At 38.7% G+C, this 6,919-nt stretch overlaps 2 long non-coding RNA genes across 2 annotated transcripts in view; both read right to left on the minus strand.

The window, feature by feature from the left end:
- Positions 1-6,919, minus strand: part of LOC144636199 (uncharacterized) — a 30,721-nt gene that overhangs the window by 22,965 nt on the left and 837 nt on the right. The window lies entirely within an intron of this gene.
- Positions 3,058-6,913, minus strand: LOC144634263 (uncharacterized). The gene is made up of 2 exons (XR_013567175.1): positions 4,343-6,913; positions 3,058-3,799 (listed from the first exon to the last, which is right to left on the minus strand). It is a non-coding gene; the product is annotated as an uncharacterized LOC144634263 (long non-coding RNA).

The following is a 6,919-nucleotide window of genomic DNA, read 5'->3' on the forward strand; positions in this document are numbered from 1 at the left end:
TCCAATAAAAATGCTTTTTCAGTGTACCAGCTGAGATAGCAAGAAGGAAATGGGCTTGGATAGGCCACACACTAAGAAAACCAGGCACTGACACCACCAAGCAGGCCTGCAGGGCGTATCTAGCCTATAGGCCCGGGCCTCAGTACAAATATTTTTATTCCACTCGTATAAAATGTGCTATCAAGAGAGTAATTGTGGCTGAACTTTCAAGATGAAATAGAAAGCAATCTGCATTATAGATATCGCAACTACCCTTTCTCGATTGATCAAGTCTTTGGCAAATAGAAACTCGAGAGAATTTTTAAGTGGCCAAGTAATAGGTAAAGAAATCCTTGGCTGCGTGACTTGTACTTTAAATCAAATAAAGGTAAAATAAAGTTCTCGTGTTCGAGTATAAAGTGCCAATTTAACAATATATCGTTCCAGACGTTTCGGGCTTCACGTGGGAACTTTTCCATGCACGCACGCTCGCTGCCGCACCTGTGATCACATTCTCTTGACCCAGCCCTTCAGGATCCCAAATGCTTTATCGTTATCAATAATTTTTTTTTTAAGAAATACCTTATGAAAAATGTTTAAGAAAGAGTTTAAGAGTTTCTAATTCTCCAAACTTTCTGAAAGGCATGCCCCCAGAACCCCCTAGCAAAATCTTGCCTCGTCTATGCCAAAGGTCTGGTTACAGTCCTGCGTCTATAAATCTAAAAAAATACTTCAAAGTGCGACTCGTAATAGCAGCCTCAAAATTAGTCCTAAACTTGGACATCAGCTCTACCAATAAATTTGCTGCGCAGATATGCTGGGGCTTGTCGGTGCAAACATTTAAAAACCATCACAGCGTCTCTGATTCTAGCCGCCAAGCAACTGGCAACCAATGAAGATGCTTTAACGTAGGGGTGATGTGGTCAACATTTTGCACTTTCTTTAGTCGAGCAATGTTTTTCTTTGTTGTTTGTTGTACTACCAGTTGTAGTTGAAGCATTTGATTTAGGCTTACCTCCCCCCCCCCCCCCCCCCCCCCGCCCCCGCTAAAAAAAAGAATGAAAATATTCTCCGCATTCCCTGGAATGGGACTGATTAGGTGATGACGCTGTCCCTAAACTACATTGCATCATCGACGCAAACTATGGTGTCATTGTTATGCCAAGGTTTGAGTCATTGCAAAATGTGGCGTGATTTTTTGGCCACATTTTGCATTAACGCAAACCATGGCAGGTAAAGCGAGTGCAGCCTCCGATATCGAGGAAACCCCATCCATCAAATATGTTAGCTGTGAAGATTTCTAATGTACTTCTTGACAGGTGAAATTCATAGCCGTATTTTGCGATAACTCAAAATGCGGTTAGAAACATTCACCACATTTCGCATTGACGCAAAATGCGACTTTCGAAACAAACCCACAGTTTGCGGCGCAATTTTAACGCAAAAGATGGTATCTCTCTCTATGACCCAAGATTTGGAAATTATTGAATATCCAGCAGCAATTTTTATTTTCATCTTATGGCTAAGTAAAATAGCTATTAGGTAGGTAGGTAAAGTCTGTATAGGAGCCAAGTAGCCCATTAGTGCCGGAGTTTAAAGGATTTTTAAACCGCCAAAATTTACATTTGTGTCGCATGACACCTAAAATAATAGTCCATTTTTTTAAAAATGGCCATATTAGAGCACTGAATCTGTTACCTAGCATTTTTGGCTGCGTATGGCTCTGTTGGAAACGGCTTGCAAATTGAAAACGTTAGGCAAACTTTTTCAATTTGTTTCCGCTCGTCTTCAAAAAAAGCGATATTTATAGCCGTAGCTTGATTTCAGTAGATATTCAAAGATACTGTTTTTATGGGTTTAGTTGCCTACCACTTATTTCAGAACGGTTTTGACCAAAAAACTATGAAATCCCCGTGACGGTATATTTACTCCCCCCAGGATGAGATGCTAGTCAATCGCAGGGTTTCCCCAGCATTATTTCGCCGGTACTTATTTATACGCCTGGGCGAAGAGGGGTACTGAGTAAAGTGACTTGCCCAAGAACACAACGCAGTGCTCCGGCCAGTGCTTGAACCCAGCCCGCGCGATCCGGAGTCTAGCGCACTAACCACGTCAGGTTACCTTTTGGACAACCCTTCTAGGCTAGGGTTTTCTACTATTTATATTTAGTATTATTGTAGAAGATTTGGTGGGGTTTTCAAGTCTCAGCACCGATTTGCACGACAACTCCGACAATTTGCAGAAATATGCACTGTGAAGGCTATAAATAGCTTTTAAATGGCATTAACGCAGAAACCGAATACTATAAGCAATTTATACTGTCTACTTACATCATTACCAGCTGCCAAATTACTTGGAATTTGAGGCCACACCCAAATCTATCATTTCCGATATATTTGCACAGAGGGTGAGAGAAGTAATAAGACAAAATTATTAACCCTAAAGGTTCTGGGCAAACGTACCTTGTGAGACAGAGCTTGCATTCTCTTTACGCGCGCGACAAACAAAGTTGCGTTTGTCCCGCGCGTAAAGAGAGAACGCAAGTTCTTTCCCGCAGGGCAGAGCAAACGGTACACGAAAGTTGATGATAGTTTAAACTAACAAACTCTCATCAATTATCATGCGTGTGCTTTAAAGGTAAAAAACTGTCATCGACTACCATGAAGAATTATTCATGTTTGACCAGGGTCTGTAAGCTGGGATGGAAAACTCAGAAAAACAAACCGAAATGGCGGGCGATTTTCCTAAAACACTTTCATAAAACGAAAACTCCTTCCTTCTATTTCTCTCAGAACACGCTGATGTTTTCCGAGCCTCCTGGGGGTTATATTTCATTTGCATACTATTTTCAGACCTCGCTCGCTTCGCTATTTCCCGTGAGGTGCTCCTGCAGAAAAATTTGGAAGTGGATTCAACAAAAATTTTGAAGACCTATTTACCGCGATGATCATTGCAGGCGCCCAATGAAAGGGTGTCGGCATTCAAAAGTACCCTTAACTTTTTAAATGTATCAAGACTATGGAGAAGTGCTTGTTGGAGGTATGAGCCAAATGACACTAACGATTATACAACACAGTATCTGGGAAAAAAGTTTTATTTTCAATTAAACGATAACAAAGTTACGAGTTATAACTTTCGTTCTGCTAACACGTATGAGAAACCTCAGTGTATCTTGGTTAGTACGTTTGTCTGACTATTGTCTGAGTCATGACATCACGCGCGCGCTTCGCTATTGTGCATAACTGAAATACTCGTCCCTTTTCTCTCTACGGTACACAGTTCACAATTGAGAAATAAAAATTGCCTTATGCTTTAAGTGGAAATGATACTGTTGCAGGTGCAGTTACACTGGTGCCAGGAATTGAAAAAGTAATACTTGTACGAGGAATCAATGCTGTAACAGGTGCAGTTACACTGGTGCCAGGAATTATAACAGCAGATGACATATTTTAAACAGCAGGCTGATGGTCTGTGATAAATGATGAATGGCTGGTTGTTGTTGGAATAGTGGCCTCGTTTGACACCATAGACACAAATACCGAGGACCAGTAGGCCACTTGTCTGGCAGCATGAAGGGCAGGACCCATGCTACTTTCTTCCTGATACTGCTGTATCTCCTGTGACATGTTGGCCATTAAATTGACTAAAGTAGCTGATGTGGGGGCAGCACCTGAAATTTCCATCGTGGCTGCTTCCTGCCGTGAACATTCCTCATGAAGAGTGCAAAGAATTTCCTCTGCATCAGCTACTACCTGTCTTGCAGAGCGAATGGGTTCTGTCACATTTTAGACTTCCTCTCTACTTCTCATTGCTTGCAATCCTAAAAAAAGTTAACAAAAAATATGCATGTATATTGATATAATCTATATAATGATAAGATACTACATGTAAATCCTTTTTTTTTCTTTTCAGTATCATATGTAGCAAGGGCGACCGGTAAATTTGAATGTAATTTGCAAAAGTATAAAGCATGTATAAAGCATGCATTCCAATAAAAAATGCAGCTGATGCTACACTTGCAAGCATAACACTACAGAAGTAACAGAAGGCAGTTAAATGTAAAAACTAATGGAAGACTTTGTGACTATGTGAAGCCCGTAATATTAAAGCTCTGAAAATGCTGGTTCAGTTTACCGCCCTGAGTAATACTGTACACGAAATGATGTCCAGGTCACCAAAGTATGAAAAATTCAATGCACAAATTTTTCAGCAAGAAGCACATAGCAGCTGCTGAACAAGTGTAAAACAACAAACCACCGAAGCAAATAAAAAAAAAATCATCAATAAAACAGAACTATTTAATCATGCAACCAAACTGCAATGAAACCGAGACAGTTCAAAACTACATTACAAACACACTTACATAGTTAGTGTGCAGCACTTCTAAAATGCACCACCATAGTTTCTTTTTGTTCAGACTCCTCAGAAGAATTCTAAAGAAAAATACAGCAAATGTTAGTACAAATAAAGGAGTGGTGCTCTCAAATGGAAACGTTTTAACTTGGCATCTTTTTCACCTACTCTGACCTTCATAAAAAATTTCTGCATAATACAAAAAATATACTAATACAACTGCCACACTGGTTGTACAGTTAGACAACTTTTAAATGAAATTGAAAAGCTGAAAAGAGCAAAACAGTTTTCAATTTTTTTCAAGGCTTAAAACTTACATACAAGGTAACCTCCTAGCCACACAAAAACAAGTACTGTCCACCCTCCATGTAAACGGGCTCAGTTACCATGAAGGTATCCATTAGCGATTGTCTCCATATAATTCTTCGTGACTGATCTACACTAATACAAAGTACAACAGAAACTATACGCAGATAAATGACTTTATTGTTTGCCGGAAAAAGCCAAGCTGCAGCAAGGGGGGAGTGAAACCGAAGGCCTTCCCCCTTGATGCGTCTCGCCCAAACCGCCAGACAGATAAAATCCGAAAACGCGAGGTCGGGAAAGGGAAAAGAAAAAATGATAACAAAAATTACAAAGACGGCTCTGCTAGCTAAGAAAGACTGATTCGAATAATAATGTATCGTGGGCTATAAAGGCAAGCCCATGTCACACACTGACAATGATGGACACTCGCTACTACATATTATACAACCATTGACCATAGTCCAATACTTAACATCAAAATAAATAAAACATGGAAATAACAGTTTACCAAGACAGAAAAAAAAAACACAGAAATGGAATGATAAGCTGAGAGGAATCAAAGCTGGATTTGAATGAGGAAGATTGAGAAGGATTGTAATTAAAAAATTTAGGCTAAACATTTGTGTGACTGAGCCCCTTTAAGGAGAGCTCTCTGATACAAAAACATGGTTTTCTTTTGTTCCAAAAATAATATTCACGTGCAGAACCCCTCTAGTATGGACAATGGATAGAAAATCTAAGCCTCGGAGAGCCAATACATAATACATGCTACATGTAGTACACTGTACTATCATGTACTGTTTCAAGTAGTACACTGGTGAGTATGTATAAAAAGAAAATCAAGTGACGAGTGGGATATTTCACGGCACAGGAAAGCATTGAATGACTCTTTTATTCCATGCCTTTTAAAAACACATAACAGTAAAAAATGAGTACAGACAGCATGCAATACAAACAACTTGTACAAAACAAAATATATTGTGACACTTGTAAATCTTTTAGTGTTACCATAACCGGGTTAAAAATCCTGTAGCTGTGTGCTTTTCAAATAGCCAGAAGAATAAAACATGAGTAAGATGTATCAGCATTGTTCTTGCTGTGGGTCATTGAAAAGTTCTTACTTCATAGCATTTGTTTTGAATGAACAGTGACACAGGTTTCTTTTTTTCTCAATTTCTGAGTTTTCCATCGCTTTCTCTCAAATCCACAAAAGGTTTTCCTTTCTGATATCAGGTTTTTTCAAAGTCTTAACTTATGAATTTTGAATTTGAGAGAACTATATAATTTTGTTCGTTGTTTGCAAAACCCAAACTGAGATAAATAATAAAAGGCACATAATGGAAAGTGTTTGGGCAGGAAAACTTAAAAGCTGTGATGAATGTAAAGAAATTTTCATGGAATACGACCAGTGGAATACGGCAAAATATGCAACAGCTTTTTGGCTCCTGTATGGTTGAATTCTTCAAGGCATGGGATAAAAACATATATAAACTTGTTCTCTTTAGTATTTACGCTCCAGTGATCAAATAATGACAGTATGTGTATTTGCAAGTTACTATTTACACAAACACTGATGCTAAGTATCAGTCTGCCTTTAGACACATTGTTTAATTTAAAATGTTTGCTGGGTAAATATATCCAAAAAATGATGCATGGCCTGTTTATCATAGAAAAGCTTAATATGCCTTTAAACATAAAGTTGCAAACTAGGAGAAAGTTCTTATAGCTATGAGAAAAACTGACAAGGCCTCCCGAACTATTATCTTTGCTCATCACAATATGGTTACTAAGGTCTGGTTCAAATGTCGAACTTTTCATGACCCGAACTTAATACCTATTTGGGTCAACCCAAATAATTAAGTTCAGCCGGTTGATTCAAACGTCGAACTGTTCATGTGCCAAACTCATTCTCCGAACAGTGGAAAACAATGAATTCTCCAGTTGCACGCAATAAATAAGAACGCTGTATGGTTTGGCATATCGCTTTGTGGTTTAAAATGAAATACAAACAGCAGTTTTTGAAGTACAGTTGCCAGGCTGGCCAGGCTACGGTTAAATTTCTTCAGTATCGATCAATTCGGTAAATTTAACTGCTACCTTTAGCTTCTAGTCTTGTTTTTGTTTTCTATTATTTAAGAGATATATTTAAAAGCAAAATTCGAAACAGGATGTGAATGCAATCCGATAATACAGAGTTTGAACGTTGGAAAGCGCGCAATCTTGATTATTACCGATCCAGAGCGTTTCGTCGCGCTTAAATGTTATGCATGACCGCTTCCAT

The sequence above is a fragment of the Oculina patagonica genome, chromosome 13 (genome assembly GCF_052425735.1).
Source record: "Oculina patagonica isolate OP01 chromosome 13, crgOcupat, whole genome shotgun sequence".
NCBI classification, from domain to species: domain Eukaryota; kingdom Metazoa; phylum Cnidaria; class Anthozoa; order Scleractinia; family Oculinidae; genus Oculina; species Oculina patagonica.